Here is a 16,964-nt window from a genome sequence, read left to right as displayed (position 1 = left end):
AGCTGCATGAGCACACATGTGTTCTTGTACTTGTGAGTACATGAGCACACAACCATATGTACATAAATATAGATAATACACAAACACTTACTCACAGAGAACACTATATGTTTTCACCACTGCAGTGTGAAATGCACTGAACTGAACTGTTCAGTGAATTGTTCACTCGAAAACTATAGTAACTATTATTGGGTAACTCTCTTGGACACTTGGAGCTGCCATGAGCTACTTCTGTGCAGGAGTTCTAAGTTATCTCCATGCATGGTCCATGTTTGGAGTATCAGTCTCAGAAAAGACCTCTGTGCCAGATTTTTTTGGTTCTGTTGCTCTCCTTATGGAGCTCCTGTATACTCTAGGTCTTTCTATCTCCCTCTTCTTTCACAAGATTCCCTGCACTCTGCAAAACGTTTGGCTATGAATCTCAGCATATGTTTGATACCCTGCTGGTTAGAGTCTTTCAGAGGCCCTCTGTGATAGCCTTCTGTCCTGTTTCCTGTTTTCTCCATCTGCTGATGTCCATCTCATTTACCTTTCTGAATGAATATTAGGCTTCTTACCAGGGTCCTCCTTTTTGATTAGCTTCCTTAGGTGTACAGGTTTTTCACCTCACCCTGAGGAGAAGCAGCCTTACCAGTCCACAGAGAAAGACAAAGAAGCCAGTCCTGATGAGACCTGATAGATTAGGGTCAGATAGAAGAGGAGGAGGACCTACCCTATCATTGGACTGGGGGAGGGGCATAGGAGAAGAAGAGGGAGGGTGGAATTGGGAGGGGATGGAAGAGAGGGCTACAGCTGGAATACAAAGTGAATAAATTGTAATTAATAAAAATAATAATTAAAAACTAAAGTGTAACAACAACGGCAAGGATGGTAACTTTAAATATGTTTATTTTACCAGGTTCGGAAAAAAAATTACTGTACTTCTCAGTGCAAACATTCCCAAAGATAAGTTAATTGACATATTTTAATCTTTTATAAGATATAAAATCAGTTGGGTTATCAGAAAGACACACTTTTAAAAATGAAGAATTAGGTATTAATATTGGATAAATAAGACACATTAGTCACATGGCTCCAAGTTCTTGATATAGTCTCAAGCATGTAAATTATACTGTAGATTTACATCTGTATTTAGTTGCATTATTCCTAAGTACATTTGTTTGACAAAATTTCATACTTGATTTAGAACATAAGTAATGTAAAGACACATATTTTCACTTTAAGTGATTATGGCCAGCTGCTTCAGTTTATGTCTTAGTTCTGATGTCATTAGCAATCTACTAAAAGCAGTTTAATATTATTAAAAATATTAATCATTTAGTATTTTGTGGAAGTGCTCTTAATTGCAGATTTTTTTTTCATTTGATGCCTCAGAAAACAACTTAAAATTCTTCCAAGCCTCTTGGCACAGGAAGTGTTTTTTTTCTAAAAGACATTAATATAGTGTCCCCCACCTTGTTCCCTGCTCTCATAGAAAGGACTAAAAATTAACAGCTTCCTTCCATGACTAAGAGAGTTCTTTGCCTTAGCAAGAGTTCATTGATAGCTATTCATACATATTTTTATTAGGTACGAGAAAATACAGAGCTTACTCATGGTGGATTTACGCCATCCCTGAAGTGACTCAATATAGCATACAAAGTCACGGACAGTAGGTTCAAAGTGTTTTCATTTGTTTCTTCTTTTAAGGTAAATATATAGACCCATGAATTAGCCAGAGTATTTGATGCTAGACCTTGTAACAACCTCAAAGTTGAATTTCTGATTAGTAAGGGTTCACATAATTTATCTCAAATCCATGCACTGGATTGTTTTTTTGCAGTTGCCCTGTGATGTAGATGTTCACCTACTCCTCTGGGCCACAGAGAATCCTACTTCATTTTCTGTTTCTCAGGTGGAACAGTCAGAACAGGTATAGGTGTAGTCTTGGAAAGTATGTGTGTTCTGTGTACACTGTTCTTTTCATTGATTGCTGGATCAAGCCCCATCTGACTGTTTACCTAAACTCTGTTAAACTCTGTTTGTATCCCATCTTTCCCTGGCTAACCTCACTCATTTTCAATATCTCAGATCAGTTTGAACCAATGAAGGAGACCTTTCCCTGTCAGAGTTAAGACAAGTATCTGTGTTTCAGCCATTCATAACAAAGAATACATCTTTTTCGTGTACTTTCCCAGCTCTAATTTTAAAACCCACAGAAATACTATATGTTTAGTACCATTTTCTGTGAATGCAGTTAATGTTTATATACACTATCACGAATAGAAATTATTATGTCAACACTTATTCAACATTATCTTAGAGTGTGACACCATACTGGCCCAGGAAAATATTTGATAAATATCTCTTGAATGAAATAATATGTAGTAAATAGTGAAAAGATAAAACTGGATCCCAATAATGCTCAACCTAGTTTTCTTCCCAGTAACTTCATATTTTTACAGGGTAATATTTATGGATTCAATCAACCCTCAAGGTCCCATGACTCTGGAAATGATGAGCTATTGAACCCTAAAGACACTAATTTACAGATTTAAAGTAAAACTTTGGAAGGAGTGAAGACATGTTTTTCAAGACACGTTTTTACAAAACACTTTTACAAAAAGCTATTTGTGCAAAAATGAGTTTGTGGATTTTTATTAGGCTCTGTTCTTAGTTAAGACTGAGATATAGTTGCTGGTTTAGAAAATAACAGCAGATAGTTGCAAACATCATGTTGCAAAATCAAAAAGGGTGCTGGAGAAAGAGTAGATCGATACATTGAACCATATAATTCTTCAGATTCATACAATTCTGTATATGACTACTGTGAGGAGAGGGGTGAGTGAAGGTGCTTGATAAACACCTGCTGAATGGCAAATTCTTTAGGTGTCTGATCAGAATAAAAAGATGCAGTTGAGTCCTAAGAATGTGTCAGTCCTGTTCTTTTTCCAGCACCACTAACAAAAGCAATGCAGCCTCAGGTATCTTAAGGAGTGTTTTTATCACAAGGAACAAATTGAACGTGAAGCAATTCTCAGTAAGCAATTCTCTTAGGTTGTCACTATTACTCTCACTTTTAACAGTGTTACTGAAGCATAATTTAAATTCATTAAACTTATCAAACCCAAGTTAAATTCTAGTTAGTGTAACTTTTGCCATATATGTATACCTCCAAAGGCATTGCCAAAAATAAAATGACAAATACACTACACACTGAAAGATTCCCTGTACCTATTTTGCTTTCCATATTCTCATATGACCTCACCCACCCTGACAACATAAAATTAGAAACCACCTTTCTCTTGTTATTATTGTTTCATTAGTTTAGTGATATTATAGATCTTGAATTTTTATTAACTGAAAAATAAAAATTGTATATAAAATTGAACTACTGGTACCTTGTTTTAGTGAACAGACATCATGGCCATGGCAACTCTTATAAAGGAAAGGTTTAGTCCATTACCATCATGGTAGGAAGCAAAGAGGCTAGCAGGCAACCAAGCTAAGGATTTTACATCCTGATTGACAGGGAACGGGGACACACCCCCAGCAAGGCCAAACCTCTTAATAGGGCTGCTCCCTATGGTCCTATGAGAGCCACTTTTATTCAAACCACCACAATATGTAATATGCTGAATATATACACATTTTTTAAATGATAGAATTGAATCAGGGCAATTAATATATCTGTGCCCTCAAATGTTTACCATTTTATGATGAAAGTATTCAAAGCTATCTCATCTATATATTTTAAAATAAAGCTTACCATTTGTTTTTATTTACCTACTTATTTGTGTTTTATTTTGCTTTGTTTATGTAATAGGACCTTGTTGTAAAGCCAAACTAGTCTGGAAATTGCTATGAAGAGTAAATTAACTTCTGATGCATTATACATTTGCCTCAGCATCCCCAGAGCTGAGATAACGTGAAGGCTTGAATTATATCACCTACAATTCTCATCTCTACAGCTAGTGATATCGAACATCTCTCCATATTATTATTTTCTATTAGGAATCTTCAGATTTTATTTGATGGGGTATTTATTTAAGTAGATTGTCAATTTTTAAAATATTTATGTCTGTATATTAACATTTTAGATTTTGCAATTCTACATCCATATTTTTTATGAAATACGTAAGTTACCACTATGACTTTTTTCTTAAAAAGAAAACATAACAAAACTCTTGTTTTTAGGAGAAGTACGTTTACTTTTTGTGAATCCTGATACATGAATTTGTTCTTCTATGAACTTCGCTATGAACATTGCCTGCCAAGGTAAATACACACACACACATACACACACATATATAATAAAGATATATCTTTATTATAAAATTCTACAACTTCAGCTCATCTATTTAGCTAAGGATCCAGATAGTGTTAATATTAATAATACATATACGGGTCCCTATTTCTACAGTTTGCATAGAGACACTAGAGATCCACAAGATCTGAAAGGACTTGAAGGAGTCTTGAAGGTTTGTGTTTTAACTGTAATTGGGTCTTATCCATGAAATATGAACCTAAGGATCAGCTTGCCGAGTTTAAAAACAATTGCAAGATTTTGATTAGGATTTATATTAATCCCCTAGGGCTGATATGATTCTCCATTAGATGAACACTGAAGATATAAATTCTACTGAAATTTTGATTGTTTAAACATTAGAAATTGCATATTCAGCAGGTCTGTAATTCCTCTAAAGGATCCTTAGAGAAACACTTCTTTCTCACTTGCCTCAGATAGTCACCAGAATTCTTCCCCTTTCTTGTTTTTTTTTAATTTATTTATTTATTTATTCAATTTACATCCTATTCATAGTCCCCTCTTTCCTTTCCTCCCAGTCCAACCCTGCCTTTGTCTTCTGCCTACCAACCCCTGCCCTCCCCCTCAGAAAAGGGGATCCCCAACAACAATCCACTCCTGCACATCAAGTAACATCAGGACTGAGCGTATTCATTTCCTCACTGGCAGGGCAAGGCAGCCCCAACAGGGGGAAGTGATCAAAAAGCATACGCTAGAGTCCTTGTTACAGTCAGCCCCTGCTCCCATTCATGCTCTTCACATAAAGACCAAGCTGCGCCTCCCTTACATATGTGTAGAGAGCTTAGGTCCAGTCCATTTATGGTCCTTGGTTGGTGCTTCAGTATCCACAAGCCCTCCTGGGCCAAAGTTAGTTGGCTTTGTTGGTCTTTTTGTGGAGCTCCTTTCCCCTCTTAGTCCTTCTATTCTTCAGCACCCCCACCCCTGCTCTTCTGCAAGACTCCCTCAGTTCCTCCTAATGTTTGGCTATGAGTCTTGATCCATTGCTGGATAGGGCCCCTCCGAGGATAGCCATGCTAGGCTCCCATCTGCAAACATAGGAGAGTATTGTTAATAGTGTCAGGGGTTGGCTCTCTCCTTTGGTATGGGTTGGGCCACACATTGGTTAGCTATTTCCTCATTCTCTACTCTATCTTTATGCCTGAACATACAGGAGGCAGGGCAAATTTGGATAAAAGTTTTTGTGGGTGGGTTAGTGTTCCTTTCCCTACACAGACGTTCTGTCTGGTTAGATGGTGGCCTCTTCAGTCTCCATGACACCAGCCTCTAGGGGTTCTTAGCAAGTGTTACCCTTATAGTCCCCAGGAGCCCACACAATTTTCATCTGCAGCTTGTCTCAGATGGGCTCCCACCCATGGTTCTGTTCTCTCTGCAAGCCCTCTGTCCTCCCACTCCCACTCTCCCCACATCTGATCCCCACCTCATTTACCTTAACACAACCTCTTCTGTCCTGTTCCCTCTCTTCAACCACTTCCACTATCTATTCTATTTTCCCTTCTGAGTAAGATTCAAACATCCTTTCTTGGGCCTCCTTGTTGCTTAGCTTCTTCGGATCTGTGAATTGCAGTATGGTTATCCTGTACTATATAAGGCTAATAGCACTTATAACTGAGTACATACAGTGAGTCTTTCTAGCTCTGGGCTACCTTACTCAGGACGATCTTTTCTAGTTCCATCCACTTGCCTGCAAATTTCTTCCTTGTTTTCCTTTGTGAATAGTCTTCCATTGTAGGGATGTAGCAATGTTTCCTTATGCTTTCTTCAGTTGAGGGACATCTGGGTTGTTCCTAGTTTCTGCCTATTATGAATAAAGCTCCTATGAGCATAGTTAAGCAAATGTCCTTGTTTTATGGTGAGCATCTTTTGGGTATATGCCCAGGACTGATATAATGGGGCCTTGAGGTTGAGCTATTTCCAAATTTCTGAGAAAGCACCAGCTTGATTTCCAAAGTTTGCACTACCATCTGCAATGGAGGAGTGTTCCCTTTTGTCCACATTCTTACCAGCATGTGCTGTCACTTGAGTTCTTGATTTTAGCCATTCTCATGGGTGTAAGATGAAATCTCCAGGTCATTTTGTTTAGCATTTCCTTTATGATTAAGAATGTTGAGTATTTCTTTTAAGTGCTTCTTAAAAGAGATTCTTCTGTTGAGAATTCTTTGTTTAGCTCTGTATCCCATTTTTCAATTGGATTATTTGGTTTGCTGGTGTTTCTTGAGTTCTTTATATGTTTTATATATTAGCCCTTTGTCAGATGTAAGGTTGGTGAAGATCTTTTCTCACTCTGTAGGCTGCAGTTTTGTTCTGTTGATAGTGTCCTTTGCTTTACAGAAGCTTTTCAGTTTCACGAGGTCCCATTGATTAGTTTTTGATGTTAGAACCTGAGATGTTGGTGTTCTGTTTCAGGAAGATGTCTCCTGTGACAATGAGTTCAAGGAAGATTGTCACTTTCTCTTCTAAATGATTTAGTGTTTTTAGTTTTATGTTTAGGTCTTTGATCTACTTGGCCTTGAGTTTAGTGCAGAGTGATAAATATATGATAGCCAAAAGGTCTGTTTTCTTCTTCACATGTTGTACTGTTTGAATTTGATTTGACTTGATTTGATTTTTATGAGTCCTAGGCAGATGACAGCTTTGGCCACCATGCCAGATATCAAACTAGGATGAATGAAGTACTGCAGTTTGCTCTGACCCTGAATGACATAAGAACAGCAACACCAACAAGGTGTTACTTTGTTCATTGCCAGTGGTACAGTAAGCACTCTTCAAAGAAAAACAAAGCACAAACAAACAAAAATAACTTTTATTGTTTTTTGTAAATTTCACTTTATACACCCCCATCCTACTTACCTTCACTTTCCCTTGTAGCAACCCTTCACCTTTACACCTCCAACAGAAGAGAAAAATATATTTTCTCACATTCTTTACATATTTTATTGCTTTCTAAAAATCAATTTATTTTTTATTAATTACAGGTTATTCACTTTGTATCCCAGCTATAGGACCTCCATCATTCTCTCTCAATTCTACCCTCTCTCCCTCCCTCAAATATTCCCATGCCTCTCTCCAAGTCCACTGAAGAAGAGGTCCTTCTCCCCTTCCCTCTAACCCTAGCCCATCAGGTCTCATCAGGACTGGCTGCATTGTCTTCCTCTGTGGCCTAGTATGCCTGTACCCTCCCTCAGGGGGAGGTCATCAAAGAGCCAGCCACTGAGCTCAGGTCAGAGAATCCCTGTTCCCCTCATTAGGGAACCCACGTGGATACTGAGCTGCCATGCACTACATCTAAGCAGGGGTTCTAGGTTATATCCATGCATAGTCCATGGTTGGAGTAGCAGTCTCAGAAAAGACCCTTTACCCAGATTTTTTGGTTATGTTGTCCTCCTGTGGAGTTCCTGTACCCTCTAGGTTTTTCTATCTCCCCCTTCTTTCATAAGAATCCTCATACTCTGCCCAGAGTTTGGCTATGAATCTCCACATCTGCTTTGATACCTTGCTGGGCAGAGTCTTTCAGAGACCCTCTGTGGTAGGCTCCTGTCCTATTTCCTGTTTCCTCCCTCTTCTGATTTCCTTCCTGTTTGCCTTTCTGAATGAGAATTGATCATAGTACCTAGGGTCCTCCTTCTTGCTTAGCTTCTTTGGGTGTACAGGTTTTAGTATGTTTATCCTATATTATATATCTAACATCCACTTATAAATGAGTATATACCTTGTGTGTCTTTCTGCTTCTGGGATACCTCACTCGGGATGATCTTTTCTAGATCCATCCATTTGCCTGCAAATTTCATGATGTCCTTGTTTTTAATTGCTGAGTAGTATTCCACTCTGTAAATGTACCACAATTGCTGTATCCATTCCTCCGTTGAGAGGCATCTGAGTTGTTTCCAGGTTCTTGATATTATGAATAAAGCTGCTACAAACATGGTTGAGCAAATGTCCTTGTTGTGTACTTGAGCATATTTTGGAGTGGAATAGTTGGATCTTGATCCTAATTGTCTTAAGAAAGCACCAGATTGAGTTCCAAAGTGGTTGTACAAATTTACATTCCCTCCAGCAATGGAGGAGGGTTCCCCTTTCTCCAAATCCTCTCCAGCATGTACTGTCACTGTCACTTGAGTCTTTGATCTTTGCCATTCTGATGGGTATAAAGTTAAATCTCAGGGTCATTTTTATTTGCATTTCTCCGATGCCTAAGGACTTTAAGCCTTTCTTTAAGTGTTTCTCTGCATTCAATATTCATCTACTTAGAATTCTCTGTTTAAATTAATTGGATTAATTAATTTATTACTTTTTAAATTTTTGCGTTCTTTATATATTCCGGATATTTGCCCTCTCTCAGGTATAGGGTTGGTGAAGATCCTTTTCCAGTCTGTTGGCTGTCGTTTTGTTCTGATGACAGTGTCCTTTGCTTTACAGAAGCTTTTCAGTTACATGCGATCCCATTTATTGATTGTTGATCTTAGAGGTAGTGTTGTTGGTGTTCTGTTCAGGAAGTCATCTCCTGTGTCAATGAGTTCAAGGCTCTTCCACAATTTTTTTTTTCCTACCAGATTTAGTGTGTCTGTTTTTTTGTTGAGGTCCTTGATCCACTTAACCTTTAGTTTTGTGCAGGATAATAAATATGGATCTATTTGCATTCTTCTACATGTAGACATTCAGGTAATACAGCACAATTTTATGATGATGCTGTCTTTTTTTGCATTGTATGTATTTGGCTTCTTTGTCAAAAATCAAGTTTCCTTAGGTATGTAGGTTTATTTCTGGGTCTTCTATTCGATTCCATTTATCTAACATTCTATTTCCAAGCCAGTACCATGCAATTTTAATTATTATTGCTCTGTAGTACAACTTGCGATCAAGGATGGAGATACCTCCAGATGATCTGTTGCTGTACAGATTGTTTTAGCAATTCTGGGTTTTGTTGTTTTGTTTTGTTTTTGTTTTTGTTTTTTTCTATATGAAATTCAGAATTGTGCTTTCAAGGTCTGCAAAGGATTGTTTTGGTATTTTGATGGGAATTGCATTGATTTTGTAGATTGCTTTTGGCAGGATGGACATATTCAATATGTTAATCCTACCAATCCATGAGCATGGGAGAGCTTTCCATTTTCTGATATCTTATTCTATTTCTTTCTTCAGAGACTTGAAGTTTGTTTGTTTGTTTTTTCAAACATTTCTTTCTCTTGCTTTGTTAGAGGCACACCAAGGTACTTTATGTTATTAGTAGCTATTGTGAAGGGTGTTGTTTCCCTAATTTCTTTCAAAGCTGTTTTGTCTTTCATATACAGAAGGGCTACTGATTTTTTTTTTTTTGAGTTAATTTTGTATCCAGCCACTTTGCTGAAGGTGTTTTTCAGCTGAAGAAGTTCTCTGGTGAAATTTTTGGTTCACTCGTGTATACTATCATATCATCTGAGAATAGTGATGCTTTGACTTCTTCCTTTCCTTTTGTATCCCCTTGATCTCCTTTAGTTGTTTTATTGCTGTAGCTATTACTTCAGGGACTACGTTGAAGAGATATGGAGAGAGTGGGCAGCCTTTCCTTGTCCTTGATTTCAGTGGGATTGATTTAAGTTTCTCTCTGTTTAGTTTGATGTTGGTTGTAAGCTTGCTATATATTATCTTTACTATGTTTTAATATGTACTTTGTATCCCTGATCTTTCCAAGACTTTAAACATGAATGGGTGTTGGATTTTGTAAAATGCTTTTTTGGTATCTAAAGAGATGATCATGTGGTTTTTCTTTTTCAGTTTGTTTAAATAGTGGGTTACATTGATGGATTTCCATATGCTGAACCACTCTGCATGCCTGGGATGAAGCCTACTTTATCACAATGGATGCTATCTTTTATGTGTTCTTGAATTTGGTTTGCAATTATTTTCTTGAATATTTTTGCATCAATGTTCACAACAGAGATAGGTCTGAAGTTCTCATTTTTTGTTTGGTCTTTGTGTTGTTTGGGTGTCAAGGTGACTGTAGCCCTAAATAATGAGTTTGCTAATGTTCCTTCTGTTTTTATTTTATAGAATAATTTGAAGAAAATTGGAATCAGCTCTTCTTTGACAGTCTGGTAGAATTCTGCACTGAAACCATCTGGCCTTGGGTCTTTTTTGGAAGGGAGAATTTTGATGACTGATTCTATTTCCTCAGGGTATATAGGAGTATTTAATCTGTTTTCCTGATCTTTATTTAATTTTGGTAAATGGAACCTATCAAGAAAATTGTCCATTTCATTTAGATTTTCAAATTTTGTGGCATATAGGCTTTTGTGGTAAGACTTAATGATTGTTTGGATTTCCTCAGTGTCTATTGTTGTGTCTTTCTTTTCCTGTCTGATTTTGCTGATTTGGATAGTTTCACTCTGCCTTTTAGTTAGTTTGGCTAAGGGTTTGCCTATCTAGTTGATTTTCTCAAAGAACCAGCTCTTGGTTTCATTGATTCTTAGAATTATTTTCTTTGTTTCTCATTCATTAATTTCAGCTCTGATTTCGATTATTTCCAATTGTCTACAGCTCTTGGAGGTGTCTGCTTCTTTTTTTCTAGGGCTTTTAGGTGTGTCATTAAGTTGCTTCTACAAGACGTCTCAAACTTCTTTCTGAAGGCACTTAGTGCTGTGAACTTTTCTCTTAGCACTGCTTTCGTTGTGTTCCATAAGTTTGGGTAAGTTTTGCCTTCAATTTCATTAAATTTTAGAAAGTCTCTTTTCTAAAAAGTTTCTTTTTCAATTCGTCCCTGACCAAACTGTTATAGAGAGTTGTTTAGTGTGCATGTGTATGTAGACTTTTTGTTATTTCTGTTGTTGTTAAGGTCTACTTTTAGGACATGGTAGGATACAAGGGATTATTTCATTCTTGTATCTGTTGAGGCTTGCTTGGTGCTCAACTATATGGTCACGTTTTGAGAAGGTTCTGTGAGGTGCAGAAAAGAATATATACTCTTTTGAGATTTGGTGAAAAGTTCTGTAGACATCTATTAAGTCCATTTTATTTAGGACTTGTGTAAGTGTCATTATTTCCCTATTTAGCTTCTGTCTAGATGATCTGTCCCTTGGTGAGAGTGGAGTGTTGAAGTCTTCCACTGTTAAGGTGTTGGGATCAATTCATGATTTGAGCATTAATAATGTTTCATATACAAATGCAGGTGCTCTATTATTTGGGGCATAGATGTTCAGGATTGTAATGTCCTGGTGGATTTTTCTTTTGATGAGAATGATGTGCCTCCCCACATCTTTTTTGATTAATTTTGGTTGAAAGTCTGTTTTCTTAGATATTAGGATAGCTATTCCAGCTTGTCTTCTTGAAAAACATTTTTCCCGCCCTTTACTCTGAAGTAGTGTTTATCTTTGTTGCAGAGGTGTGTTTATTGGATTCAGCAGAATGTTGGATCCTGTTTGTTTCTGGAGTCTGTACTTCAAACTAGGTCAGTCTGTCTCTGGTGTCTGGAGTATTCTTCAGGAAGATGAGATAGGTCCACCAGTTCGAGAATGAATGTTGGTGTTTCAGCTGTAGCTAGGGGAGGAAGGTTGTAAGCACATGTTTGCAAGTGCTAGTGTGTGCTTGGAAGTGTGCCTTGAGGGACAGGATGCCAGAGGGTGTAGATACCTGGAAGTGTGCTGCTTAAGCACAGGAGTCATGCTGGCACTGTTCATGGGCACAATATGCATGTGCAGATGCCCTGAATACCTCAATGGCATATAGGCCTGTCATACTGTCCTACTGGTATTCAGATCTGTCTGGGCTCCAGGAATTTTTTGCCTGTACTCTACTGGGAGACCCACAGAAAAGGGGCTTCAGTGTTGAGAAGGCTGTCTCAAGGATCCCTGTGCTGTCCAGAGTGTGAGTGTGGTGGGATCCTATGTCTGACGCTAGCATAGAGGGACCCTGGATCTGGGGCTCTGTAGGCACTCACTTGAAGGTACACTCACTTGCTTGCAGGCCTAATTGGAAAGCACAGGGGTTCCCCCTGTTTTATACCCACAGATTTGGGCGTGCATGGGCAAAATAGAGTGTAGGAGATCTGTCAGCTCAGTGGTATCCACTGTTTGCCTGGTGGGCAAAGAGACCTGTACTTGGGACAGCCGCCTCTGCTGTCACAGTCACCAAGCCTGGAGGCTCCTGCTTGTGCTAGCCACAACTACAGACCTGGGAAGCCTGTATGTCTGCCTGCAGCATCTGCTGTCCCGGGATTCCCTTACTGTCTCCCCCTCTTCTGTCTAAGTCACTGAGCAAGGAAGCTCCTGCTTGGGGCAAGTAGTAGTGCCTCCATTGATCAGGGAGGCCAGTGTTTGGGGCAAGAGGAAGTGCAAGGCAGTTGAATATTCTCCACTCTCAGTCACTGGAGTCCACCAAGGGGTTACCTGGATCCAAACTGTCCCAACACACAGCTTGTCCCTCTCATTCAAGAAGCCTAATTATTGATGTTCTGGCTTCAGCTGAACATCAATTTCAGTTTCAGATCCTATTCCCCTCATGCGGTAAGCTCTGGTTGCCGCCATCTTGGACTACTCAGAAAAAAATATCTTGTTGTAAAAGCTGTAGTGTGTCACAGTGTGTCCCCACAGTACACCATTTTGTCCACACTTCCTTGCTTACAAATGTTCCTGGCAGTTCCTTTTGGTCTCCTAAGAGGCATCTGTTTTTTGCTATGCTATCACTACTGAGTTCTCACTAGGACTCCTTTCAGATATCCTGTAGGATTCAGTTTGTATGACTAGCCCCTTCATGCTTTCCAGAAGTTCATTGATGGGGTAGATGTTGAGGTGGGCCAATTTAAAGCCTTGGATCTGGGGCTCAGAGGTATATGAGGTGGTTAGCTCTCCAGCTTTATTGCTCTCAAGCCCTCAAGGCTGGTCACCATCAACTCCCAAACCTTTCCCCCCATCTCAACTGTACCTCCAACCATAGCAACGAGGACCAGCTCTACGCTGGTGCAGGCCCAATAGCTAGCACGCTTAACTACTGAACCACCTTTCCAGCAACACTTCTCTATATTTTTATCTTCCTTATTTTTCCTTATAACTTTGACCATGTATGTTGACAAATTATATAGATTTTAAAAATATTTTGGTTGTATTGATGTACTTTATTTTATTCAATTCTTTGCTTTCTACTCTTAGATTTACGATTCTTTTTACTTCAGTGTAATTTGTTGGTTTTATCTAAATTTATTTTTTGCTATGTTAATGTAAAAGATGATGTGATTAACTTGAGATTATTTTTTCTTACAACAAGTGGACAATTATGCTGTCTTACAATCTCCATTTTTTCAAAGTGGATGATTAGATAATTTGGTCTTAATGTAATTATAATGTGTTTGGGTTTATATACAATAGCTATATATGTTCTTTTGCTCTTATCTATTTTGTGTTAATTTTATATTATTATCTTAATTTTTTCAACTAAGTTTTAAAATGTTTATTTAATCTTATTTGTTGCCTTATTGTTATTTGCGAGTGTGGATGCTTCAGGGTTTACAGTGTTGACCTTGAGCTAATACAAGCTTGACCTCTCATACTGTTATACTCCTTTACATATGCTCTAACACCTCTTCATAAATGTGCTTTCATTTTTCCTTTTCGGGATTGTGTATACTGGTATGCATTTCCTTCTAAATAGGTTATAAATCAGGCATTTAAAGAGTTAACATTTCATCAAAGTGTTTTAAAATATAAACAATAGCAAACACCATGTAATAGTCAATTCTAGTGTTCTTCATATTGCTGTAAATATTTTATCTTATATTATTTTCCCTCTCTTCTAATACTTCTGATGGGATGATACTTCTTTTCAAATGTGTATATCTGAAAAGGTTTAATCTTATCTTCATTTTTTTATTCTAAGTCAACAGTTTCTCTTTCTTTCAAAACTTAAAAATTGTTCTACTGTCCTTTCCCTTGTAGGCTTTCCAACTGTTAAACTCTAGTTATACTTCATCCTATATATAACATTCTTTTTCCTTGTCTGCTTTAAGGGCTTGTTTTTCTATTTTGTTTCTGTTGTAAAGTTTAAGTTTATTTGTCCATTTGATTGCTCTGAGAATCTCCTAAGATTTTAGGAATGTGCAATTCTGTATCTGTGAGGTCATCCTCAATGAGAATTAGATCATGATGGCTCTGACCTAATGAACAGATTAATTTATTGACAGACTCACTATGACATATTTGTGATATGCTGAAAAATAAGATGTGGGCCTGGTTGGAGGAACTATGTTATATGAGTGGGGTGTCAATTACAGCTGGCCCTACACCCCCTTTGGTCTGTTCTGCATCCTGTCTCTCATTACATAGATAGATATTCTTCTCAGCTTCTCTGGCCAAAGACTTAGAGATAAAAACAAATAACAAATAAACAAAGAAAACAAAACAACAACAACAAAAAACAGTGGCTGAAAGAAATCATTACTCTTCTTAAGTTGATTTGTCATGAATTTCCTCTTAGCAATGAAACAAGACAGTAATAAGACCAGCTGTGATTAAATTTGATCATGATGAATCTTGGCTGCAATCTGTTAAATGTCTCAGGATTTTCTGAGGTTTTTTGAGCTATAGCTATATTGTTTTGTTTTGTTGGCGTTTTTGTTGTTTTGTTTGGGTTTTGTTTTTGTTTTGTTTTCTATCAGTAATTGAGATATTTCAACCATTAGTTCTTTTAATATTTTCTTTCTCCATCTCATAGCACTGGACAAATTAGATGTATTTTTAGGCATTTGAGTTTGTCCTACAGCTTCTCTAAAAGTGGAGGACACAGAGAGCTCTATATCCACTCTGATGGTATAAATATAAGCATGGAGCTTTGGTCTGCAGAGACTATAAATAGTCACAGGAGCATGCACAGTGGTGAGCATCTTAATTATATAAGATGAGATGCCATTGAAGGCTTCCAGAGATATTAATGAGATAGGGGAGTCTGGGATGGATGCTGAGAGCACATAGGTGTCTGTTGGAAAAGACTTTGAAATATTGACGCTCATGTGTACTTATTAAAGTAAGTTAGTTTATAATCAAGGAATACAAAGACCTGTGACATCATATGCTCTTATAATAGAACAGAGAATTTGTGCTAGGAGAGTACACTGTGTTTTACCAATCAAGCATATTTCATAATGTCAAATATGATTGTAGCATATTCACCCCTTAGTTTCCAGTACTTTATAATTGTTCCATATTGTATGATACTATAAATTCCTTACCAGTAGGGTCTATGCCTTCAGTTGTTTTTTCTGACATGTATATGTGTATGTTCTTATAAATATATATAGTGAGTAAGTGTCCAATTAATGTCTTTGTCAGTTCAAACATAACTGTACAAGACTGGATTTATATAAAGAGGTATACTATCAAACAATTACTCAAAAATAAAGAAAGATCTAAAACTTTTTTACTTTTGCTATTGATTTGGAAAGAGAGAGTTTTATGTTACCCATTTTTTTTATCTCTAGGTATCAGAATATAACTATTAATGCTGGTCTTCTTGGCTGTACTTCACTGGAATTACAGGAGTGTGCTATGACTTCTGGCCTGTCACTTTAAGTTCTATAAGCAACTTAAATTTTATTGTGAACATTAAAGAAAAAATTCCATTCAAGAGAAAAAAGAAGGCACTCTATTACATACAAGAGTATATAGACAAGGCATTATGTTTTTTTCTTAATCAAAATATCTCTAAGGTGTATTTTGGCAATTTATAAAATGATAATTAACCCAATAGAGCCCTGGATTCAATTTGTATGTATAACAAAAGTTATATCAGAAAATATTTTTAATTTTTATTTATTACTTATTAAAATTTATTAACTTTTATCCAAGTTGTTGCTCCCTCCCTCATCTCTTCCCAATCCCACCCTCTCTCCCTCTTCTCTCCCTATGAACGTCCCATAGAATACTGATAGGGGAGGTCTTCCCCCCCTTCTATCTGACCCTAGCCTAGCAGGTCTCATCAAGACTGGCTGCATTGAGCTAAACAGAGAATTCTCTGTAGAGGAATATCAAATGCCAGAGAAACACTTACACAATGGAATACTACTCAGCAATTAAAAACAAGGACATCATGAAATTTGCAGGCAAACAGATGGATCTAGAAAAGATAATCCTAAGTGAGGTATCCCAGAGGCAGAAAGACACACAAGGTATATACTCACTTAGAGTGGATATTAGACATATAATATAAGATAAACATACTAAAATCTGTATACCTAAAGAATCTAAGCAAGAAGGAGGACCCTAGGTACTATGATCAATTCTCATTCAGAAAGGCAAACAGGAGGAAATCAGAAGAAGGAGAAAACAGGAAACAGCACAGGAGCCTACCACAAAGGGCCTCTGAAAGACTCTGCTCAGCAAGGTATCAAAACAGATGCTGAGGCTCATAAGACGGGGAGATGAGATCCATAAGAAAGCAACATAACTAAAAAATCTGGATAAAGGGTCTTTTCTGAGACTGATACTCTAATCAAAGACCACACATGGAGGTAACATAGAATACCTGCACAGATGTAGCCCATGGCAGCTCAGTCTACAAGTGGGTTCCCTAGCATTGGAAACAGGGACTGTCTCTGACATGAACTCAGTGGCAGGTTCTTTGATCACCTCCCCCTGAGGGGGGAACAGCCTTACCTGGCCACAGAGGAAGACAATGCAGCCAGTCCTGATGAGACCTGATAGGC

The 16,964-nt window shown here is 37.6% G+C and overlaps 1 non-coding gene across 1 annotated transcript; it reads right to left on the bottom strand.

Annotated features, from left to right (window-relative positions):
- Window positions 1–6,911: 6,911 nt before the first annotated feature.
- On the bottom strand, window positions 6,912–7,055 carry LOC129691715 (small nucleolar RNA SNORA48). The gene has a single exon (XR_008722537.1). It is a non-coding gene; the product is annotated as a small nucleolar RNA SNORA48 (small nucleolar RNA).
- Between the last annotated feature and the right edge of the window lie 9,909 nt (window positions 7,056–16,964).

This window comes from Psammomys obesus, unplaced genomic scaffold, assembly GCF_907164565.1.
Source record: "Psammomys obesus unplaced genomic scaffold, mPsaObe1.curated_primary_1811, whole genome shotgun sequence".
Classification (NCBI taxonomy): Eukaryota; Metazoa; Chordata; class Mammalia; order Rodentia; family Muridae; genus Psammomys; species Psammomys obesus.
Note: the sequence above shows the minus strand (reverse complement) of the source record. Positions and strands in the feature narration are given on the sequence as shown.